At 40.5% G+C, this 25381-nt stretch overlaps 1 protein-coding gene across 2 annotated transcripts in view; it reads left to right on the forward strand.

Moving 5' to 3' along the window:
• The window catches only part of comm3, a 167129-nt gene that overhangs the window by 45094 nt on the left and 96654 nt on the right, over positions 1-25381 (forward strand). The gene's annotated exons all lie outside the window — the stretch shown is intronic.

The raw sequence follows: 25381 nt of genomic DNA on the forward strand, positions 1-25381 counted from the left end.
TTTAAATAAACACACAATAAATGTGCCAAAATAAGAACAAATCAAAAAGAATCTGAGTATGCGATTGGTACTAAAGTGGTCCATTTCAGAACGGGGACTACTCAATGCTTAAATTTGATATGTCATTATTTTGTTCTAGAGAAGTTTTTCTAAATTACATCTATCTGGCAAACTCACATTAAATTCCGTCAAACGCATAAGACTTTCACTGTGCACTCCATATTGTTCGGGTATTACATTCCACAAGACCCCACTTAATTGGTGGCAGTTCCTCTTTACCTGATTCCGTTGTAACTCTATCTGCTAACTCCTTCCTGCTTGTATTTCCATGCCTACCTTCTAAAGAAGCACTTAGAGCTCTAAAATTGTACACACTGAAGCTAAAAAATTCATCAATAAGCTTTTCAGTGAAAACTCATCTGACTTGCAGATGCCGTTCGGAGTCGGTGTAAAACATGCAGATCCTGTTCCGCCAATTTATAGGAATACTTAAAAGGAAGATTGAACTAAGAGAAAATACCACCAAGGGTGGTTCGGGATTGCCTGACTTCGCTTGCGGTCGCAACAAACTATTTTAAAATTACGATCTTCATGGGTACAACTGCAACGACAGTAGATGATTGAAGGTAATACGGAGTACCAACCACTTAGGCACTACTTCTCGATAGATGCGCTTCGAGGTCCTTTTGGTCGGAAGTGGATAGCAAGCGGTCATGGTTCAGGCTTAATTATCACTAGTCTTCCATTGTGGTATCTGGTTGTTTTGCTTATTGGGAAAAATTCTTTCCTATATATGCAAGAATAACATAAGTGTGAAAACACTTGTAGGTCTTTTTTAAACTAAACAATGATCATTCACAATAGTTTTGTAAATATTTAAAATACATTATCAATATTTTATCCCTGAAACTATGTGCGTACTTCTTTATTTATAGGAACACGCTTAAACAATACCACGTGACCTTAGCACAGGTGTTTTAGAGACAAAAGTAAAAAATATAAGCGTGAGTACCAAGTCAGTACTCGTGAAGCACGATGTATGAATATACTGATGTACATCTAGGAAAATAATGTGTTTAAGTAGAGTAGAGCTCGCCCAATGGTTGAAATAAAACCATATCAGAAACAAATAGTTCCAGTATTTTTATTGGTAACAACCGATACCCTCATGCTATTGTTTAATTAATGGTTTATTATTGAAAGCGAATTACTATCTTCGATATTTCGATTTGTTATCAGCTTGTCATGATCTTCTTATTTGATTCGTAACGGCCTGCTATCGAAGGGTTATATGTGTGTCGTAGATTTTATATTGAACTTTCAAAGGTGTGTGCATTTCACAAACCAATGAGTCGACGTTTACAAATCGATAGTTTGCTGATAACAAATTGGTAACTCACCGATAAGAAATCGATAACTTTTCGATGACAAATCCATACATTTTTGATAACAAAATCGATAAGTTTTCGACAATACACCGACAACAAAATGCTAAAACTCCGGTCTATCAGTTTCCGTAAACGTATCTATATCCTTTCGATAACTCACCGATTTCATTAAACTTATTTTATTTTATTATATTTTATTCAGTTTATTTTATTTTAATTTAGTTGGCTTTTTTGTTTTATTTTATTTTATTTTTTTAATTTTATTTTATTTTATTTTTATTATTTAATTTAATTAAATTAAATTTTATCTAATTTATTGTTATTTTATTTTATTTTATTTGTTTTATTTTATTTTATTTTTTTCATTTTCTTTTATTTTACTTTATTTTATTCTATTTCATTTTATTTTATTTTATTTTATCTCATTTTATTTTATCTTATTTTATTTAATTTTTTTTTTATTTATTTATTTTCTTTTTTCTTTTCTTATATTATTTTTTACTATTTTATTTTATTTTATTTTATTGTCTTTTATGTGTTTTATTATTTTTTATTTTTTTACGTTGTTTTATTTAATTTAGTTTTATTATGGCGGCTGACGTGGTATGATGGTAGCGTGCTCCGCCATTCACACCGAAGATCCTGGGTTCACGCCCGGGAAAAGCAACATCAAAATTCTTGAAACAAGTTTTTTCAATTAGAAGAAGCGGGGTAGCCACTCGTCAGTGTTTGGAAAGCACTCCGAGTGTATTTCTGCTAGGAAAAGCTCTCAGTAAAAACTCATCTGTCTTGCAGATGCCGTTCGGAGTCGGCATAAAACAAGTAGGTCCCGTCCCGCCAATTCGTAGGAAAAATCAAAAAGAAAGACGACGCAAATTGGAAGGGAAACTTGGCCTTAAATCTCTTCGGAGGTTATCGCGCCATACATTTAATTATTTTATTTTACTTTACTTTATTTTAATGAAATTTTATTTTATTTTACTTTATTTATTTATTTTACTTTATTTTTTTTTTTTATTTTTTTTATTTCATTTTTATTTTCTAATATTTGTTTTCATTACTTTTTTTTGTTTAATTTTGTTTCTTCATAATTTTTTTTATTTTTCTTCTCTTTTTTTTTCTGCAATTATTATATATCCAACATAAATCCAACGAAATAATATACAACTATCATCTAAAAAATCACACATTTGCTAATATTTGCCATAATATCTTAGGCTCTTTACTTGCAACATAAGAACAATATATGCGTCTCTTGCCCTTGCATGCACAAAAATTGTGTATATGTTCAGAGACTTTAACATGTTTGCCTGGAATTCCCACATGACGCTACATTTTAATGAGCGCTTTTACGCTCTCACTCTAAAGCAAATCAATCGTCTTTGTTGCCGGAATGTACGGGACCTATCTCCTACAAAGGATCCCAAAACCTTCGAAGAATTTCATTATCTATACAACAACAACTGCAGCAGCAGGTCTTAATCCGTGACGCTTTCAGAAGCATTTAAGAACTATAGTATAAAAATTTTAATGTAAAGTAAAGTGAATCAAAATGTTTATTGGCACTTTAAAAAATGACCTTGTAAATTTGTTTCCGCTAATTGTAAGTATGTACTACTTACGTAAATTTATTGTGTTAATATCATCGAACTGTTTTATTCATATTTAAGAACACTTAGCCCGTTGCATATGTACCTACTTTTGTGTGTTTAAATTTTTTTTGGCGCAAGCATTTACAAATAAACTTATTTACTTAATTTCATAATCAAATGGTTAAATAAATTTCCTACCAACTGAAAACTTCATAACATGCTCATGTGGGCTATGTCCATATGTTTGCATATTAGGGTGAGTCTCCGTTTTTGCCAATGGCTCATTTACACGTCTACAATGCATTGTACGATCTCTTTTGGCACTGAATGACGTTGTCCTTGAGCTCGCATCGGTAGGCCTTTAGAGAAACCTATCGCAATGCTACCTGCATCAGGTCTCTATCAGCAATAGCTTGGTCATCAACATATGCCACAATCTTCCCGCTCGTTCCACCTTATCTCTCTTAATAATAAGTTTAGCACTAAATTTCAAAAGATAGAAACGAAGAAGGAACACCACCTTTAGGTGTGCCTCTTGCAACAAAGCATGTTAAATCAACCTTCCCTAGAGGAGAAGTACTTTCCTTTCGTTAACGCATTGTTAATGTCGTCTGAACTAATATTGTGGAATGCCACAAGACAATAATCTTTTTCGAACAAAGATGTTTAAATAGTAGAGACTAGAATGTGTACCGCTCTTTCCGTAGGTCAGGGGCAATCCCGACTCTAGAACAGAAGTTTCTACATGAAGTTAGTCACCTGTCTAAGGACTTCTTCGTAGATCTCTAGTTTTCCTTGGTATTCATATTTATGAAAATGTATGATGATATATGAACAATAAACACAATTTTCACAGCCGCGCAAGAAAAGTCTCCATACAGATAGGACACACTCTAATGTGCATAATCAAATTTTAGCCTCTTAGTTTCTCATGACATAAATCATATAGGTTAGTATTATAAAATTAAACGCACTAATTATAATGATTAAGTGTGTCACTGATAAGCTATCAATAGCTATTACTTTTTATAATAGACCGTTAAGATAGATATTGGGCGTTGAGTACATAGGATAGGATAGGTTAGGTGGTAGCTGCCCTGATAAGGATAGCTCACTTGGACAACACGAAGGTCCGTTGTGATACCACATACACCAAAAATAACGGTGACCTAGATCCAGCTACTTAGAGAATCGTTGGGTAGCAACGATAAAGCTCCGAATGATACCGATCTCAACTTTGGATATATCCTCGGGAGATCCAAGTGAGTCGCGACCGAAGTACTTTCGCCTAATTCTGGCAAAAGCTGGACAATCAAGCATAAAGTGATTTGGTGATTCCACCTCATCATCCTCCATACAGCTGCAGCAGGATGGAGTTTCCAGTATATTGAGACGTACCGCATGGATACCCATGGGACAGTGCCCTGTCAAAACCCCAATGACCATTGATAGGTGAGCCTTAGTGAACCCAATTATTTCAGCAGACCTCCTGCCATCCACTTTCGGCCAGAAAGATCTTGCTACCCTGCAAGACGTGGTATCCGCCCAACGTTTGCTGAGCTGATTCGAGGCCCAGCTATGGAGGAGCAATCCACAGGTGGCCAGCGGGATCCCGAAGTCCCTACAGCCATCTTCATCCGGTTCAGTTGTACCGATGCGGGCTAAGAGATCCGCTTGACAGTTACCCGGGATATCACTATGGCCCGGGACCCAGATAATCTTAATTGTAAAATAATTCGATGCAATCGCAAGCGAGGTCAGGCACTCCCAGACCACCCTCGATCGCACTGTAGTTGAGCTCAAGGCCTTGAGAGCCGATTGGCTATCAGAGTAGATGTTAAATTCCCTAACCGTGGTAGCACTGGATAGCATTCCATCCACCGCATCCTTAATCGCAGCAATTTCCGCTTGGAATTCACTGCAGTGATCAGCCAACTTAAACTTGCGGCTTAAATTTAGCTCTTGACAAAAGACCCCCCCACCAACCTTTCCATCCAGCTTTGACCCATCCGTGAACAAGTTAACCGGTCCCATGCCCCAGATAATTCCTCTTCCCCAATCCTCTCTCTCTGGAATAACTGGGGTGAAGGTTGTATAGGGAGCTGTTATCGGCATACAGTAGTCCGTTCTGTCCGGGATGAAGTCGAAACTGGTAAGAAGGCTAGAGTGTCCGCGGTCAGAAAGTCTATATCCCATATCACGAAGCCTGACCAACGACCTTGCCGCGGCCGCCTTTCCCGCAATATCTACTGGGTATATGTTCAGCATGACGTTCAGTGCCAAGGTAGGCGTTGTTCTGAGAGCGCCACTGATACCGATCAGCGCCGTCCGTTGCACCAGCACCCCATATAGCAGAATCGGTTTGACCACCATCTCATAAAGCCAGTGTACTATTCTTGGCGAGAGTCCCCATCTCTTTCCGATAGCTCCTCTGCAGCAGTACAAGGCAATGGCGGCCTTCCTGGCCCGATCTTCCACATTGGGTCTCCAGGACAGTTTCTTGTCCAAAACAATCCCCAAATATTTAACCCTATCAGAAAGTACCAACGGTACCCCTCCAATCGAGGGAGTTCTGAAATCGGGCACCTTATATCTTCTTGTGAAAAGGACCAATTCCGTTTTTCCCGGGTTGACCGCCAATCCACATGATTCAGCCCACCTAGGCACAGTATCCAGGTAGCCCTGAAGAACATCGCGCAGGGCGCCCAGAAATTTGCCTCTGACTAGGATAGCAAGGTCATCTGCATAGGCAACCACCCGACAACCATTGGCTTCCAGCTCCACAAGAAGCTCGTTGACTACCACAACCCAGAGGAGAGGAGATAGGACACCCCCCTGTGGCGTGCCCCTGCACACCTTCCTCTTCACTCCGCTGCGACAATTCTGCCGCATAGAAGTTTGCTAATAAATTCAACCAGAGCCGCCTCGACTCCTAAACCCACCAGAGCTCTTTCGATTGACCCCGGTAAGACATTGTTAAAAGCTCCCTCGATGTCTAGAAAGGCACCCAGAGCATACTCTTTGTGTTCTAGGGACCCCTCTATTTGCTTTACAATCGAATGGAGAGCCGTTTCCGTCGATCTGTCCTTGCAGTACGCATGTTGTGAAGCCGACAGTAACCCCCGAGGTATCCTTTCCCGTAGGTACAGGTCAATCAACCGCTCAAACGTCTTAAGAAGAAACGACGAGAGACTGATTGGCCTGAAATCCTTAGGTGATACATGAGAGCTTCTGCCGGCCTTCGGAATGAAAATAACCCTAACCGTGTGCCAAGACTTCGGGATATAGTTAAGCCTGAGGCAGTTAGTATATATGATGGCCAACCAGCGGCAGGAAATCCCCAAAGACCTTTGAAGCTACGCAGGAATGATTCCATCCGGGCCCGGAGACTTATAGGGCTTGAACGACCCTATAGCCCAGGTTATCTGACTTTCCCGTATTGGAATGGCAGGCACTTCTGCATGGCCAACGACCGCCGACCATGCAGGCGAAGATCCCTGCGCAACTGGGACATCGGGAAAATGATTGTCCAGTAAAAGCCTTAGGGACTCCTCGCTACTCATCGACCAGTCCCCACCATCATCTCTCAGATACCCCAGAGGAGCGGGGTTCCTAGAGAGTATTTTTCTAAATCTCGCGGATTCATTGCAGCCTTCTACGTTTTCGCAGAAGCTTCGCCATGCATCTCGCTTGGCTATCCTTATTTCATATTTATAAATCCCCAGACTCACCTTATAGAGCTCCCAGTCCGAGGGTAATTTACTCCTCCTGGCTCTGTTGAAGAGCCGCCGACTGGACGCTCTTAGGTCGTCAAGAGAATCCGACCACCAGGGCGGCTTGCCCTTCCCCCTGTAAGTTTTCAATGGGCAGGACAGCTGAAAGGCGCTATTGCTTGCCGAGGTGAAGTTTTCCACCAGAACGTCTATCTCAGATTCGGACAGGCCCGAACTAATGATAGGCACCGCAGGCAGTAGCTCTCCCAGCTTCCTACAATACAAGTCCCAGTTAGTACTTTTAGGGTTCCTAAAAGATATTTTACCGGGACGTTCTTCGTTCACTGAGAACTGAATATATCGGTGATCAGAGAAGGAGTGCTCGTTGAGAACCCTCCATCCAGATATCCGACCTTCCAGTTCTCTACTAACCAGGGTGAGGTCCAGGACCTCCTCCCTTAACGCAGTAATAAAAGTCGGGTCATTCCCCCTATTACATATACAAAGTCCCTCATCTACAATAAAAGTAAATAAAGACTCACCTCTAGTGTTGGTATCCGAGCTTCCCCAAATGCTATGATGGGCATTTGCATCGGCACCGATGATCACGCCAACACCTCTCCGCCTTGCTTCAGCGGTGATTTCACCCAGTATCGCAGGTGGTGGTCCCACTACGTCCCCGTGGGGCATGTACGCTGAGACCACCCACATTTCATTACTTCCTCGCTCGAGGCAGACCGTGGTTACGTCAGCATTGCTGAAATTAGAGAGAATAAAAGCTTTAATCTCTTTTTTAACAAGCACACAGGATCTAGGCCTACTTGCCTCCCCATGCACCAAGGTGTTGAATTTTCCAGTCCTTAATCCAGAAATCTTACTGCCGTTACTACTCAGCCACGGCTCCTGGACAAGGACTATATCCACTCCGCCTTTTTCAAGGCAGAGCAACAAATTTGCGGAAGCCGCCTTAGAGTGCTGAAGATTAATTTGACGGATTTCCATCAAAAGCGCTCTTCTTCCGCACCCCATCCTTGGCGGATTCGTATTAGTATTGTCCATTCTAAAAAAGTCCCCCCTCAAGGCCGCTATCCGGAGCCGATTGTGTAGTCGCCCTTTAACGATCTCGTGGTTATCTATGCTACGCAGGGAGGCCACGCGAGGGTTGACGCATTACCTTATGAGTAATGCGTTCAGAGCCAGACCGGACGCGAAGCGGGAAAATCTTCAACCGCACCTACACCACCAACTTAACGGCGACGGAGCCGGAACGTACCTTGAGGCCCGCCACGGTTTTAACGGGACGTGGGCAGGTGCAGCATTAGCCTACCAGCCATTTTGGTAGGGTTTCACCCCGACCTACTAAAGTGGCAGAATACCGCACCTACCAGCCCAATGTCATCAAGTCAAAATGTGATGTGAAATCAAAGTCCTAAAACAGTCCAGTTCGTCACCGTTGTGTACCGATCTTGACTCTCCCTCCCCTGAGCTCGGCACAATGACTCAAGGGGTGCGGGTTTTATCGAGTTGTCCTCTCTAGATCCGCCATTATCAGTAGAAGCAGGGGCACCTCGTGCAGGACGTGATAACTAATCACGCGTGACATTCGTCACTATGGCCGGTCTAAGACTGATATCAGTCCCTGATCCAGAGCCTGAAACCACTTATGATATCCAAGCCAAGTATCTTAGCCCCCCGTTGAGTACATATGTACCTAGAAATTTTTCCTTATTAAAGGCGCAACCAGTAAGACATTATTCTCGATAAGTTTTTGTTTCGAAAGTGTTGAACGATTTTCGTTGCCGATTTTCGTTAGGAGAAATACTGGGCTTCCATCTTCAGAGTCTAAATGAAACATGACACTGAGAACGCTGGTCGACTCAAAAAGACGTTCCAATAACTGAGAGCTTGAGTCATTTATTGATCCAAAAAATCATACTGTTTGCATTTAGGGTCGAACCTACACGAGAGAATACCAGGTGGATCTTGACGGTACTTATCAGGGAGAACTTGGGTTAGGAAACGGTGCACTGAGAAGGTTCCATGGTGAAATATTTTTTAATCTTTACTGAAGCTAGCTTCAGATTTGATGTTATGGTTTAATAATTATTCTTATATGTATATATAGAACATGTATATACTTCTATATACCTAGCAGACCCGTCAGACCTAGGTCTGTCTGCAAATTAGTTTGTTTCATTTAAAAATTGAACACCGCTTCCCTACTCCCTATCTTTTCTCTTTTACATTCTCGATTTTTCTCTCTTCTACTCTTGCTTTCTTTCCTTTGAGGTCGGCCCCCGATCCACAATGAAAAGTTTTTCGTATATTATCTTTGTCAAAGTTACCGAATTTCAAGCGAATCTGCATAAATAAGATTTTTGGAATAGGTCGGCCCTTGATGAAATGATGAGCTAGTCACGGAAGTACCCCTATACCAAGGAAACCCCACCATCCATTTTTTTATTTAGAATAGGTCGGCCCCTGATCCACTTCCCAGAATGAAAAGTTTCTCAAATAGTATCTTTGTCAAAGAGGCACCCCTACTCTGATTTTGAAGCGAACCGCAGCATTAATAAGATTTTTTTTGAAAAGGTCGGTAATATTCCTCCCTGCGATGTAATAACCCTAGCAGTAAAGAGAGGCATTTGTCATATTGTAGCTTCTGCAAAAGAAAACAACTATTTTATTTCTGATCTCTCCCTCATTCCCTACAAATTTGATCATTGTCCCTCATCCGTATTTTTCCCCTTTTACGTTCTCGATTTTTCTCTCTTCTACTCCCACTTTCATTTGTCTAAGGTTGGCTCCTGGTCCACTTCCCGGAATGAAGGAACTCGTGTAGCGAATTTCAAGTGAATTGCAATGTTCATTATTTAATTTAGAATATGTCGGGCCGTGGTCCACTTCCCGTACCAAATTGTGAATCTAAAGCATCCTCAAACCCAATCGGTCCAGTCGTTTAGGGGAACTCCCCCATGTGACAAACACAAGTACAGAAGAAATATATACGTATGTGTACAAGAAATATAAAGTAGCTTATTTGGCCAGACATTGAATATGAAACCCCTTAAGGTATGGGAAGCTAAGATAATAAAGTTAATGTTTGCGCAATAAAATTCATGAAATTATGTTTGCAATAAGAAATATATAAAATGAATTATTACATTAAATAGACTTTTAACCAGTGCACTGCAATATGGAACTAGCAATTAGGCTACATAAACAAAAACAATTAAACCAGGTTAAAATAATTTACTTCAGCGATGATGTTCAGCAAATTTCGGAACTGCCTTTACTGCCCTGTAGGAAATTTGAAGGACGGTGCAAGATATGGAAGCAATCTAGCCTTACGACGTAGACAGCATAGCCCGGCTAAAGAAAAGTGATTTTGTGGTAGAAGAGAGCTTTTGGCCGCCTAGTATTATCGTTAAACCCTGTGAGAGATCGCTGCAATTGTAGCCTCAAAAACACAGCTAGAGCATTTCAGTTTGCTCAAGTACTATCACCTTTTTGTAGCACCGCGACTACGTCGGATCCGTTTAAGCTTCAGGTCATTGGATTTTAGTTTCCTTCTACAACAGGATTACCTTATACGATAGGGCAGTGAGCGCGCGCCTCGGCATGTTTCACATCAAGTCGAGGTTATTCTATATAAGGTTTACTTGTGCTTACGTTCAGACAAACAAGGCAAACAACGTGAATGCGGACGGCTTTTATGATAAATTAGAAAATACGTACGGCCGCTACCCCTCTCCATGACATCAAAGTGGGGAATTGCGCCGTTTACGCTACGGTGTAGAAAAGTTCTTAATTTTGGTCTTTCAGTGTGAAAGTTTAGCCTCCACGATGTAACAATTTCCAACGCAAAATATGGCATCTGTAGTAGCACGATTCATCATTAAAGGATCGACCAAACTGCAAAGCTATCTCCTAAGCAGGAATCACTAAACCAAATTGACCAAGTCTTAATCGACGGCAGGCATAGCTCAGTGTTGCAATCGCACTCACTTTACGAGATCCAAATATAAACTGGGACCTTATTGTAGCCAAAAAGCGCCATCGCCTTCTTGCGCAATAAATTGCACGCTGAGACATTAAAAAATGTTGCCGCAGAGAAGCTTCTCACAGAAAAGATAGCTGAAGCTTATACCATTCTGCTTTCACGCCCGCTAACTAAGAGCAAACTGTGCCTAGACGATGTAGCCGAGTACGTACCGCCACTGCGGAGACTAAAGGTTTACAACGAGTTCGCAAATTGGTGCGATGAGGAGCGTCGCGCTGCCTGGGAAAGAAAGATATATGATAATTCCGAGAGGAAAGAGTGACACCAATTAGCAAAAATTTACAGAAGAGTGCCGAGCGGCCTCAAAACTAGAAGCTCAGACACTTTCTGATAGAAATAATGCAGCAAATTTTATACAAAAACCTTCAGTCATCAGTTTTCAAGACCGGCGCAACATCCTGCAAGAACGATTACAACCACCTGGTAATCGACGGACAGAGCGTGCTTAAATCCCCCAGCGGGTCAGTGGGTTAAAATATCCCCGCGGTAGGTATGCCTGTCATAATAGGCGCCTAAAATACCAAATAGATTTAAGGGGTTGTGTAGCGCAACCCTTTCAAGGTGTTACCAGCGCAAAATATAGCTTCTCCAACCCAATTGTCAACCTCACCTATCCGTGGCGAATCCTGTTTCATTAACAGCCTAGGCTCTGACGACCCCGAAATCCTCATGAATATAGGGGGTGGGAGGGCGGAATGGCCCAATAGGTCGCATGGGGTCATACCAAATCGTTTCCGAGATGGTCGGGCTTGGTACCGGAATTTACGGAATCTGCATTCAGCAAAGGACCATCAGCATCGATAATACTCCCCAGGGCCTTCGGGGAGCGTCCTCATCGCTACAACAACAACAACAGCGTGCTTAAATAACGAAGGGAATACTTACCTTCATGGCTATATATCGAGGGAAATGACGAACCGGACACCCCAAATCCGTGACGCAAAAGTGACGAATTTATAATAGCAAATCACAACTTTACGATAACTAACCATTTGGGAAATGAATACTAGCCAGCGGTGCTGTCAAACACGACCCCAGTGTGTTGGTAAAGAGCAACTCTTATGCTAAATAATAAATTTATAAATTTTCCAATGTTTTTTTTTTAAGTTCACTCTTATCCTAAACATCGCATAGAGGGAATGATATCTCTAAAATAAAATTCATGCTTGTGATGTAATAGTTCTGAAAGTAACATATTGTACTAGATCACAAAGCTTATATCATGGAAATACCTGGTTTAGGCGACTGACTTCACCAAAGCTTTTAATTAAACTGGTGAAATATATTAATCACCGCCAGATGGCGTGCTTCATTCTAATCTTGGTAAACAAGCTCTGACATTGAGCTTGTTTGTCCATTGAAAATATATAGCGATATTTTTTGCCTAGAAACAACTAAGCATTTATAGAGCATTAGTGATGTGCAGTCCGACTGTTTAAGGAACCGGTTCTTTAGAGTCCGACTTCAAGAGCAACCCTCCTGCTCGTGGGCTTACCTATCGAAAAGTGCCCGCTGCAGACTCTTATAAAAAATTCCAGGTTTTTGTGTGTGTTTCTTTGTCCCTCTTTCGGCATCCAAAGTCGTGGATCGATCCTTATAAAATTGAGATGGGTTCATGTGGTCACTGGGCAAATATGGGATCCTAATAGTTCGGTACAAAAGAGGGCAATTTCAAGCCCCCAGGCAATGGTGAATAGAAATACGAATAGGAATAGGGAAAGGAATAGGAATAAGAATAGGAAAAGGAATAGATAAAGCAATATGAAAAGAATAAGAATAGGAATAGGAAAATGAATAGAAAAAGGCATAAGAAAAGGAGTAAGGATAGGAATGGGAATTGGAATAGGAATAAGAATAGGAATGGGAAGAAGAATAGGAATAGGAATAGGAATAAGAATAGGAATGGGAAGGCAAAATAGGAATGGGAATAGAAATAGGAATAAGAATAGGAATAGGAAAAGGAATAGGAAGAAGAAAAATAATAGGAATAGGTATAAGAATAGGAATATTATCGGTATAAGAATAGGAATAAGAATAGGAGCACGAATACGAATAGGACTCTAGTCCTAGAAGAGGAATAGTAATAGGAGAAGGAATAGAATTAGGAATAGAAATAGAAATAGGAATGAGAAGAGAAAAGGGGAATAGGAAATGAAAAGGAATACGAACAGGAATAAGAATATGAATATAAATAGTAGTAGGATTATGAACAGGAAATAGAAATAGGAATAGCGATAAGAATAGAAAAGGTAAAAGGACAGGAATGAAAATCGTAATAGGATTCGGATGGTAAAGAAATAGGAATATTTAGGAAAATAAATAGGAAATAGGAATGAGGATAGTTGTTCTTAGGAAATAGCAGCAGTTTGGGATCAGCCATTCTGGTGAGAATCTCGCTTCTATTGGCCTAAATATCGGTGAGGAGATCGATAAATCAAGAATACGACATGTCACGCAATTGAATATTCGGCCGCGGCCTCTACCTCGAATTGGATGAATTAAGACTAGAGCGGCGCATACTGCGCCGTTTTATACCCTTAAGATATGAAATTGCTTAAGTCCCAGGTTTACGTCAACAATCCCCATACACTTGAAGCTCTTAAGGTGAATATACGAGAGAAGTGTACTAGCCTGCTTCTTGAGTTGCTGGTCAGGTTGATTCAAAACGCCATGAAATGGGCTCGTTTAGTCATCAACTCTGGCTGCGGCTACTTGGCCGATATAATTTTCTCGGCTTGATGGAATAAAATCTAATGGACTGAATCAACACTTTTCAAAAGCAACACCAAGGTTTTTCAATAAAAAAAAAATACAGTAGCAGCATATTGAGTGAGTGCTTTTGGACTAAAGGAAGAAGAAGAAGAATAGGCAATACAGAACAGAACAGAAATAAGGCAAAGAATAAAGTGGCTGAAGAGGAAAAATTAAGAAGAGAGGAATATGGAAGTGACCAAATAGACATAGAAAGAGTAAAAGAATACAAAAAAGAACAGGGTTAATAAGACTTGACAATTAACAGTAAGATTAAGCTCCAGAGCTCGCCGTGGTATGGAGGTAAAGCGCGCAATGCCACGCCGAAAGTCCTAAGCTCTATGCCCGGGAAAAGAACTTGAAAATACTTAGGAAAATATGTTTTTCAGTATCTTTAGGAAGGAATAGCTTTTCTTTTAGAATAAGGTTTCTGATCAGATTAGTTGCCGTACTCCGTTTGGGTTCCTAAAGAAGAATTTCTCTGCTTTCACTAGAGATTGTAGTCAATGGGTTTCGGCTCAGGTTTCAATTTCTTTCGTTATTGTGGAAACAACACCCGTTCTGCCGCGATTCTTTGCACTTCCGAACAATATGCGATATATGTATATATTTGTTAATATTTTGTTTGTTCAAGTTTTTTGGTAAATTTTATTATTCATGTCTAAGAATAACACTTTGCTTATATCACACCTGAGTAAAACCTTAGCAGTTATTTTGTCATTGCTTATTTTGTTTTCTTTTTTCTTTTTTGTATTGACGAAGTGTTGTTTTTCACGTCACGTTCATTGTCTTTTTAAACGGCGTAAACATAAAAACATAATTAAGATATTTGTCAATTTCATAAATTAGTACAAGTTTTAAAAAACAAAAAATTTGCCAGTAATAATTTCTTTACTTCAAGTTTCAGTTTCGTTTAATCTCCATTGCCTAAAATCAGTTAATGTATATTGAGAATTTTTGGCAACTTTTGGGGTTCCAGTGAAAAAAAAATCTAAAATCTTATCTTAGGCAAATTTTTTGTCAATAGCAATTAACACAATTGAGCCAGAGATAACGTAATCAGCCGCTTCTTACAAAGGCTTATCTGCTCAAATTCCAATTCTTAAGTACTTGTCAATGCTTAATATTTCCTTATCTTGCTTAAAGTCATTCAAAATTGACAACGAAATAACAAACAAACATAAAAACAAAGACGTTAAATGATACTTAATTTAGAACCATGTTTAAACCAATAAAACTTTCTTTTATTTCGACTATGACTACGGGCCAAATTCTTCGGTGTGGTAGGCGGAGCATGCTACCATCATACCACAGCAAAACATTTACATATATTTTTTACCTTTAAAATAAACATTCCTATCATCCCTAATACCAATTCTGAACTCATCTCTAACTCATATCTTGATTGTAATTATTCACGAGTATTCATCGCTCTTATCGCTGTCAGTGCCTCAGAAATATTTGAAGTATTACAAGTTACTATTAATAAAATATTATAAATTCATATGCACAATATATGTTTCTGGGGCATTCCATACCAACAACGATTTAATTTGCATCACCGATTGAGTTGAATTTTTTTTTTTGCACTCCGCGAGTGTTTCTATGATTTTTACCAATTTTTATACCTTTCATGAACATGAAATGGTATATTGACTTTGGTCCGATGTTTGTACGTTGAGAAATATAGAAGATAGACTCACCATTAAGTATACCGAATTAATCATGGCGACGAACTGAGTTGATATATCCATACCCGTCTGTCCGTCCGTCCGTCTGTCTGTTTGAACGCAAACTAGTCCCTCAAATTTTGAGACGTCTCAATGAAGTTTGGCACAAGGATGTATTTTTGTATTAGACATTTGTCGGATCCGGTAGGATCGGACCACTATAAAATATATCTCCGATACAACCGATCGTTCAGATAAGACGATTTTGGTCATTCCTGCCGCAATTTAGAAAGTATAAACGTGAAACTCGGTGATATATATTCTAATATATCAGAAGATATCCTGAAAAAATCACTTTAATCGGAGCTATATATAATATATATCCCATACAGCCGCTCGTCCAGATAAGGGGGTTTTTTGCCATTTTTTATTTAATATTTATCTTAAAAATCGTTTAGGTATTTACATCTGTTCACTATATATTTCTTATCTTATACATCTGATTATTTGGAGATTACGAACAGGATAAGATTATTGTTCAGCCCCATTCATGAAAGGTATGAAGTCTTCGGCAGACCCGAAGAGAGTACCGTCCTTACTTGTTTTTTTTGTTTTTGGCTGAGAGGGAGGTCTGAGTTTTCGAAAGTTTCTGATTTTTATACTTAGCTGAGCGGAGCTCACAGAGTATATTAATTTTGTTCGCATAACGGTAATCCGTAACGGCATAAACTAATCGAGCTAGATATAGACTTCTATATATCATAATGATCTGGACGAAAAAAGAAATTCATTTAGCCATGTCCCTCCGTCCGTCCGTCCGTCCGAAAACAAGATAACTTGAGTAAGTTTTTAGGTATCTTAATGAAATTTGGTATGTAAATTCCTGGGCACTCATTTCAGATCGCTGTTTAAAATGAACGAAATCGGACTATAACCACGCCCACTTTTTCGATATCGAAAATTTCGAAAAATCCAAAGAGTGCGATAATCCATTACCAGAGGCGGGGAAAGCGATGAAACTTGTTAACCTTATGACGCAGAATAGAAAATTAGTAAAATTTTGGACAATGGGCGTAGCACCGCCCACTTTTAAAAGAAGGTAATTTAAAAGTTTCGAAAGCTGTAATTTGGCAGTCGTTGAAGATAATTAGCAAAATCGGATGACGAACAAGCCCAATTAAAAAAAAATTTAAGTCAAATTTTAACAAAAAATTTAATATCTTTACAGTATATAAGTAAATTATGTCAACATTCAACTCCAGTAATGATATGGTGCAACAAAATACAAAAATAAAAGAAAATTTCAAAATGGGCGGGACTCTGCCCTTTTTCATTTAATTCGTCTATAATACTTTTAATGCCATAAGTCGAACAAAAATTTACCAATCCTTGCAAAATTTGGTATAGGTATAGATTCTATAACGATAACTGTTTTCTGTGAAAATGGGCGAAATCGGTTGAAGCCACGCCCATTTTTTGTACACAGTCGACCGTCCGTCTTTCCGCTCGGCCGTTTTACTTGTTTTTGTTTTTTGTTTTTTTTTTTTTTGGCTGAGTGGGAGGTCTTAATTTTCGAAAGTTTCTCATTTTTGTATGTGTCTAACGATGAGAATATTAAGACCTCGCATTCTCCACAGTCACCGAACGTAATTTGCCTGGGCGAACTGTTTTGGTTGTAATATAAAAAAAATCGTACACTGAGCCAATCGGCTGCCTGCTGATCGTTAAACGCGAAACCAAACTACAAACGTCGTAATCGATAGCAACGGACATCGTGAATGTATCTGCAGGGATGTAGCCTCTAGTCTATATATATGGACCCTCTCTTCATGTTGGAGGCACAGCCACGAAGCCAATGTTGAGCATATCGGCGAGTCTCGCTGCGAAATTCTCTTGAACTCTGTCGACCCCTTTTATGTTCGAGAATCGATGCGCAAACCCGCTACAAAGTTGCCAAGGGAAAAGTGTGTACAATTCTAGCAGCGATTCTTTATGTGGTCAGGGTTAAGTATAGTTTTGTAATGACTATGGAACATAAGAAGTTTAATGTGAGTTTGGGTCTATTATTAACAGGTCATCATAAGTAGGAGGAGCGTGAGCAGTGTCATAAAGGGTAGTGACATGCAGCGCGATGGCTGATCAACTGATGATTTTTCTTTGCGTTACGTGGTACTTGCTGATAACACTTTCGGAGAAGAGTTATGTAACTTCGAGGAGTCAAGCAAATCACTTCCGCGGTAATCGAGCTTTTATCATAACGTCGTAATATTGAGCCTATCAGATTCTCCCTTCGGTGACATAACCTTAAACCTCCGGAGATGTTTTTGCTATTGCAGCACAGAGGAGTTTTACACCAAATTGTAGGCCTACCATAGGTGAGCGCTGATTGCACTGGGAGCAGAAGCCCTAACTGGTAAAACCTTCGCTTTGCTGTGATGATATGCAAATTGGTTAGAGTTTTATGATGGGCTATATAATGGCAAATATTCACAGAGACTTCCAACTCCACCTAGGTGATTGATGCGTCCAACAAGCAGCCATAAGAATAATTGGTGCATTGACCTTCGAAACGTAAATACAGAGTGAGTAAAGAGAAAGAGAAGAGAAACTTCCTTTTAGAAATATATAAAGTATGGAGGAAAGACGTGATTTCGAGAAGCTTAATGAACAGAAGTGGCAACGTATCATTTCTCTGTAAATTCTAGAGGTAGTGGAACATTTAGCCTGCATCGCAATCATCTACGACGGTATTTTCCATGACATCGCGTTATATTAAATCTTGGGGAGAACCTAATTTTTATTACGATGGTATGAATGGTATGAAAATCGGATGATAGCCTGAATGTGGTTCTCCTTTAAAACCCGTACGATTTTGTAAAACGTTGCAGTCCAATGTATATATGTATGTAAGCGCAGTCAGGTCAGTCGTTGAACTGATTCACGCCTTCATATCAGACTGAATGATAAATAACAAATCACAGAATGTTAAACAAGCAAACAACAATATTACAAGTGATAGCTGCAATAGCGACAATAATTATTGCCCCATAATGAGAAGACGAGAATTTGCCTATGAAGAATTTTTTTACTTAGATAACTATTCGAAGCATTGCTGTTAAAGAGTGTCATTCGCCCCTTGACCACATTTGGAAATTTCAAAGGATTGAACTCGACTCCGATCTGGTCCTTTCAATTCATACGGGGAGTCCCTCTTCTCTTTCGCGCTAATATGAGGCACTGACGTAATTGAAAAAAAAAATCCCATTATGATGTTTTTGCCCATTCTGCAAGTCATAGATCTTCGGACTCGGGCCATCTGAGTTTGTCAAACTCTTATGTACGTCCTTTTTTCTCTATAAAAAAATGTTCTTTACAGAAAAACAAAATCTTGATCATAAAGCAAACGCAGCTGAAGTGCTTGCGCCACATCAGCCCCCTCTAACCGCAACCGCCTCACGTGATATTGTCCTCACATCCTTTAGCATTGAATAGTAACAAAGCAATCCATTCGATTTTGATATGATTTCGTATCATTTAATTTGCTCACCGCGCAATTGTGCCTCTTGACTTCTTGTCTGATGCTCCAAGCTCACCCCACCAATGCGACAACGTATTTATCCCGCCACTTCAGCGCACTTTAACTAATATATTCAGCATTTCCATTACTACACCACATGCATATGTAGATACAGTTGTGCGCAAGAAAATGGCATGTCATGAATTTTGCTTAAGGAGATAAAGTGGAGACAAGATAAGATAGAGAAAGCAATAAATTTATACTTTTCTTGAGTGGTCAACCGCATTTTAGTTCGATCTAAACCTTTTCCAGTTTAAGATCAGAAATTACAATTCAAATTCAGAGTTTGCAATTTGAATTCAGAATATTGCTATTCAACTTCAGAAAGTTACAGTTCAAGTTCAGAAGATTTCAATTAAAGTTCATAGACTCCAATTTTAATTCAGAAACTCCAATTAAAATCAGAAAGTTAAAACTCACTTTCAGATAATTATAATTCAAATTCAGGATTAATAATTCAGAAATTTCAATTCAAATTCAGAAATTCCAATTTAAATTCATATTGTCACGGATATTAGCATCACTAAGTTATCCCATCACTAAGGCGATGCTAAGGCCACGATAAGCAGTATGTACGTCAATAATCAAATCATGTATACACATATATACGGCAGCCGAAAGATGTCACACACAGATGCATTTACTTATACGCCTATGTATGCGCGAGAGACTGTCAATAATTCAATCTTTATGTATCTACATAAACGAATAAATAATTGTGTCTACACATATGTACGTATACGAGCAGCGGAGCGGCAATGCACAAACACATGCATATATCTTATCTGAGTTGTCACAAGAGAGAGCAATAATTTGTGCACGTAGTTGTGGCTGGCGATTTTGTAGCCGAAACTAACTAGTAAGTTCTGGAAATCGAAGAGCCTAGAAGTATGCAGCGTAAACTATAAAAGCGGGGCAGGCGAGTAAGAAGTAATTCAGTTTGATTTGAACTGTCAACCAGTTTCGTTTAAGCGCTATCTAGCGAGCTATAGCAGTATTATTTTGAATAGTAGAGTTTCATTTGAGCTATCAATCAGTTTGGTTATTAAGCTAGCTATTCGTTGCAAAGTATAAGTGTTATTGTGAAGCACTTTAATAAAGGCCATTTTTCAATTATTCAATATTGGAGTTATTTATTCAACAGTTTAGCGATACGAACTTAGCAGAGGGTTGCAAATAAAAGGATTTGCAAGTAAATTCGTAACAATATAGTTACAATTCTAGTTCTAAATTTCCAATTCAAGTTCAGGAAACTGCAAATCAAGTTTGGAAACTCAAATTTAAATTTAGAAAGTTACAATTCAAATTCAGATTATTTCCAGACTTCAATTCCAGAGGTCCCAGTTCAAAGGAAGTTACAATTCTAGTTCAGGAAACAGCAATTTAAGTTCAGAACTTCCAATTCAGATTTATAAATTTCAATTCACAAATTCCAATTTTATTTCATATAGTTACAATTCAAGTTTAGGATTTCCAAGTCAAGTTCAGAAAACTGTAATTCAAGTTCTGAAATTCCAATTAAAATTCACAAAGTTACAATTCAACTCCAAAGATCCCAATTTAAATTCAGAAATTCCAATTTAAATCCAGAAATTCCAGTTTAAATTCAGAAAGTTACAATCCAAGTTTAGAATCTCCAATTTAAATTCATAACACTGCAATTCAAGCTCAGAGACTCGAATTTAAATTCAGAAAATTAACATTTCAGAAAATTACATTTCAAGTTCAGAATTTCTAATACAACTTCTTGATTTTCAAAATACTCGCTTATGTTCGTGAAGAAATCGTAAGCTCTACATATAATACCGGCAATTCAGCGACCTAAGTAAATATCGATAAGCTCGCAAGCTTTACTTTTGAGATTGGAGAATCTTGCAGCCAATTTCGCGTTTTGTCGAGTCTCGAAATTTTCGCTGTGTTCGAGCAGAAATCGTTAACTCTTGATGGAATGTCGAGAAGCTAGCAAACATTGCTAGTATTTCAAAATTGGAGAATCTTAGGAGAAGTCAAGTTCAAGTTCAAGAAATCGAAATCTAGTTGTAGGCGCCAATCATGGTATACTATTAATACTCTTGTTACGGAAATGCAAAACACATCCCATTAAGGCTTACATACGACGACTTCACCATCTGTCTGTTGTAACTAAAGTTTTCGGTGTTAATGGTACAAATGTCGCTGTTTGCAGGGTATTCTCAGAGACGAAAGGATGCTAAGACTCTGGCTTTCTCGGAGGTGCCAAAGGGAGATAACACTAAGACTCCGGCTTTTCCCGAGAAGATGAGTGATATGGCAAAGCAGTCACTGACTGTGGCGCTGACTGATCGTAGCAGTCCTTTCGGACAGATGACTACTGGAAGGTGGAGATCTGTAGAAAGGGAGCATATTAGCTTAATGCTTAAGATTATGCGGGAACAACCAAGTAAGCCTCTTCCAACCTTTCTATCGGGGGATGGTATAATGGTGTGAAGATGATAGCGTGTGAAAACATCGCGAGCTTATGGTGGCTGGAGAAAGTGGTTCCAAACCTCCAAATGCAAGGCACGAACGCGCGATTTGAGGTGGTGGATAAAGCGCAAATCCCCACGGTACCAAAAGTTAAGGTATGGATACCATGCGTGATGAAGTCGGAGGATACACTGCCGAGGATAAAAATCCTAACACGTTAGAGGTAGGCGAAGTCGAAAAGGACTTCAAAAGCCTAAGATAAAAATGAGAGGTGGAGGTAGCCGACGTCACCAGGAAGGTGTTAGAAGAGGACCAACCGCCAAATGGTGCTGTGACTCGCACAGAGGAACACCCGGCACAACAGTTACGAGCGGCTGAAGGGGGCCTCGAATACTCTAACCCAAAAGGGCAATGGGAGGACGACGACGTCACGACAAAGATCCTGGAAGGGGAAAGACAGCCCAATGGTGCTGCGAGTCCTACAGATAAACCTCCAACACAGTAAAGTGGCGTCGAGCGAACTCCTACTAACCCTTGAAGAGGGTTCGTTTGACGTGACGCTGATCCAGGAGCCGGCGCTCTCATCGAGAGGAAAGGTTTCAGGACTTATCGCGCGCGGGTTTGGCGCTTACTACGTGCAAACGGAAGGACGGGTGCGAGCTGTAGTAATGATAAGGAAACAGCTGCATTCATATATGCAGCCTAATTACACTACTGAGGACCTCGTAGTGGTGGTCGTTGAGCAAAAGAATAAGGAGGCATTTATCCTGGCATCCTGCTACATGGCCTATGCTGCGAAGGTTCCACCGATTGAATGCAAAAGGCTAGAACAGGAGGAAGGGCGCAAAGGGCGGTTGGCCATAGGCGCAGATCCAAATGCGCACCACAATGCGTGGGGAGGAGCAGATACGAACGAGAGAGGCGAATCTCTATTTTGTTACATCCTGCAAACCAATTTGCAGATACCCAACAGGGGAAATGTCCCTGCATACATTGGTCCAACATCCAGCAATGTTCTGAATATTACATTGAGCTCCGAGCATGATATGTCAAGGTATGATTGGCTGGTTCTTGATAGACCATCCTTCTCCGACCATACGTATATCAGCTTCAGCATCCCTCTAAAGAAGGTAGAGAAGGAAGAAACCTTTAGAAACCCTAGGGCAATGAACTGGACCAAATTTCAGAAACAGGTAGAAACAAAACTGGAACAACCCAAAGAAGTTGCCAATGTGGAGGAACTGGAGGAGTCGAATCAATTCCTAACAAGGACGCTTATGACTGCGTTTAACAAAGCTTGCCCTCTAAGAAGATTCATGGGGAAAGCAAAGCCGCCATGGTGGAGCAATGAGCTGAGTCTTCTAAGAAGACAGGTAAAAGAAATGTTTAAGCTCGCAAGAAGCGCGGAAAGCGAAACGTGTCGGGACGAGTACAGGGATCTACTGAGGATCTACAAGCGTGAAATTTCCAGAGAACCTCATGGAAAAGTTTCTGTACGGACATAGAGTGCTCCAGCGAAACAGCACGGCTGAAAAAAGTGCTATCAAGGGGAAATATAGTCCAGGGACTAATCGAGAATGAGAACGGGGAATGGTCACGTAATAGTGAGGAATCTCTTGAGGTGCTTTTCGACACACATTTCCCATAGAGAGACGGTTTAGAAAAGCCAGCAGTCATCACTCACACTTCGATCACGGAACGGGTAGTACCGGTCTTGGTGACCGATACCAAGATCGAATGGGCAGTGAAGACGTTCTGTAAGTTTAAATCACCGGTCCCAGATCATATATTCCCGGCCATGCTACACGTTTCAAGTATGGCGGTTGTGGAATGGCTTAAGATAATATTCGATGGCTGAATCATGTACCGCACTCTTGGAGAACTGCTCGTGTAGCTTTCCTACCAAAGGCGGGGAAGATCGGTCACGTGTATCCCAAAGACTATAGACCCATTAGCTTAACATCATTTCTGCTCAAAACTTTTGAGAAGCTGATAGATGTGTACATAAAGTCCAACGTGGATGAAAAGCTGCTCTCCATAACACAGCATACGTACTGGGCATGCCTACACCAAAGGCAAGTCGGTAGACACCGTATTTCATAGGGTGGTAATAAGCATAGAGAAATCTGGAATATAAGGAATATGCTCTGGGAGTCTTCTTGGACATTGCCGGGACTTTCAATAACTTTTCTAAATGGGCGATTATGGATGGTCTTAATTACATTAAAGTACACCAGCCTTAACCAGATGGATCGGCTGCATGTTAAATTGCAGGAAGATTACATCACAATGGGGATTGTACGAGGCCACGAAATCAGTGGACAGGGGCACGCCGCAGGGAGGGGTGCTATCACCTCTGCTGTGGACGCTGGTCATCAACCAACTGCTCAGGCGATTCGACGAGGGACCCGTAACACTTACGTCTTACGCAGATGACGTTGCAATTGTCATAAGTGGAAAGTGCCTTCCAACAATTAGTTCCTTGATGGATCGAGCGTTTCGGGATATTCATACCTAGGTATCTAATGTCGGGTTGAAAGTCAATGCGGAGAAGACGGATATGGTTTTATTTACAAAGAGGTACAAGGTCCAAAATTGGAACAGGCCTAAGTTAGGAGGGGTGACCTTACAGGAGAAACCTTGCACAAAATATCTAGGAATCATCCTAGACAGTAAACTGTCATGGAAGCTCAACGTGGAGGAGAGGGTGAGGAAGGCCTCAACGGCACTTTATGCATGTAAAAGAATGCTGGGGTGTACGTGGGGCTTATCGCCCTCTCTTTCTCATTGGGTTTAACAGCGTTTGTAAGCCTTATTCTATACTATGGAGTTCTTGTTTGGTGGAAAGCCACACAGAAACAACATACCTCAAAAAATTAGAGGGGGTATGCAAACTATCGATGTTTAGCATTACGGGAGCCCTGAAAACAACCCCGATGGCTGCAATGTATGCATTCTGTACATTCCACCTGTAGACCTGGTAGCAAAGAACATAGTATTAACAACTGCAACCAGGCTCGGTGCCTCGGGCAGATTGAGAGCCGACCATATGGCTATAGTATTATAGCGTCATCAATCACAAGACGAACAGACTACATGATTCCCTTTCTGCGCTTCGAGGGAGATCTTAAGGCCACAATAGAGGTGGACGGTTGGTGCAGGGGTGCGCAAATGGCGGACGAGGCGATACAAGTGTACACAGATGGTTCCAAAGTAGTGGAACGAGTAGGGGCTGCGGTATACTGTGCTGATCCGGAAATAAGCAGATCCTACAGGCTGCCGGATTACTGTAGCGTTTTCCAAGCGGAAATATTAGCCGTAACCAAAGCAGTAGAAACCCCGGAAGAGAATAGCTTAGGCTGCAATCGTGTTAACTTTTATATTGACAGTCAAGCAGCAATTAAGGCAATAATCTCGCATAGCACAGCATATAAATGCGTGTTAGAGTGTAAGCAGTCTCTGGAGAGAATCAGGACAGGGAGAAGCATATATCTATATTGGGTCACAGGGCATTTGGGAATAGATGGGAAAAAGCTGATGAACTAGCTAAAAAGGGCGCATCCCTTGAAGCTTGCTCCGTAGATGTCCCAATTAGACTGGGCGAGATTAAGCGAAGGCGAGAGGTGCACATGATCGACCAAGCGGGAAAGGCCTGGGTTCAAGCGCGGGGCTGTAAAGTGTCGAAGATTATATGTAGATCTTACAACCTTAGACTAACAAAGTTGCTTCTATCATTAAAAAGAGAGGACTGTAAACTCATGACGGGTATTCTGACTGGACACTGCCTTCTGGCGTCACATGCCTTTAAATTAGGCTTGGTCAGTGATAGCATATGTAGGAAGTGCGGGTTGGAGGAGGAAAAAATCGAGCACGATCTGTGCTCGTGCCCTGCACTTGCCAGGCTAAGACTACAGCTATTAGGAGTGATACAGCTATCAGATCTAGAAGCAGCAAGTAGCTTAAGTCCTAGGAAGCTTCTAGAGGACGGACTTATTTTATAACATAGGTCCTCGTTTTTGATAGGGGTTTTCAGTTTGGTCGTTAAAACAAACTTCTGGTAACCCTACGGACTCAATAAGTCTATGTGAGGTCCTCATGGACCAGCCAGTTCAACCTAACCTAACCTAAGACGAAATGACGGCGAAGCAAGGTATCTGCTCCGAGTTCCCGTAGCCGTCGCCC

The sequence above is a fragment of the Eurosta solidaginis genome, chromosome 5 (genome assembly GCF_040869045.1).
Source record: "Eurosta solidaginis isolate ZX-2024a chromosome 5, ASM4086904v1, whole genome shotgun sequence".
NCBI lineage: Eukaryota > Metazoa > Arthropoda > Insecta > Diptera > Tephritidae > Eurosta > Eurosta solidaginis.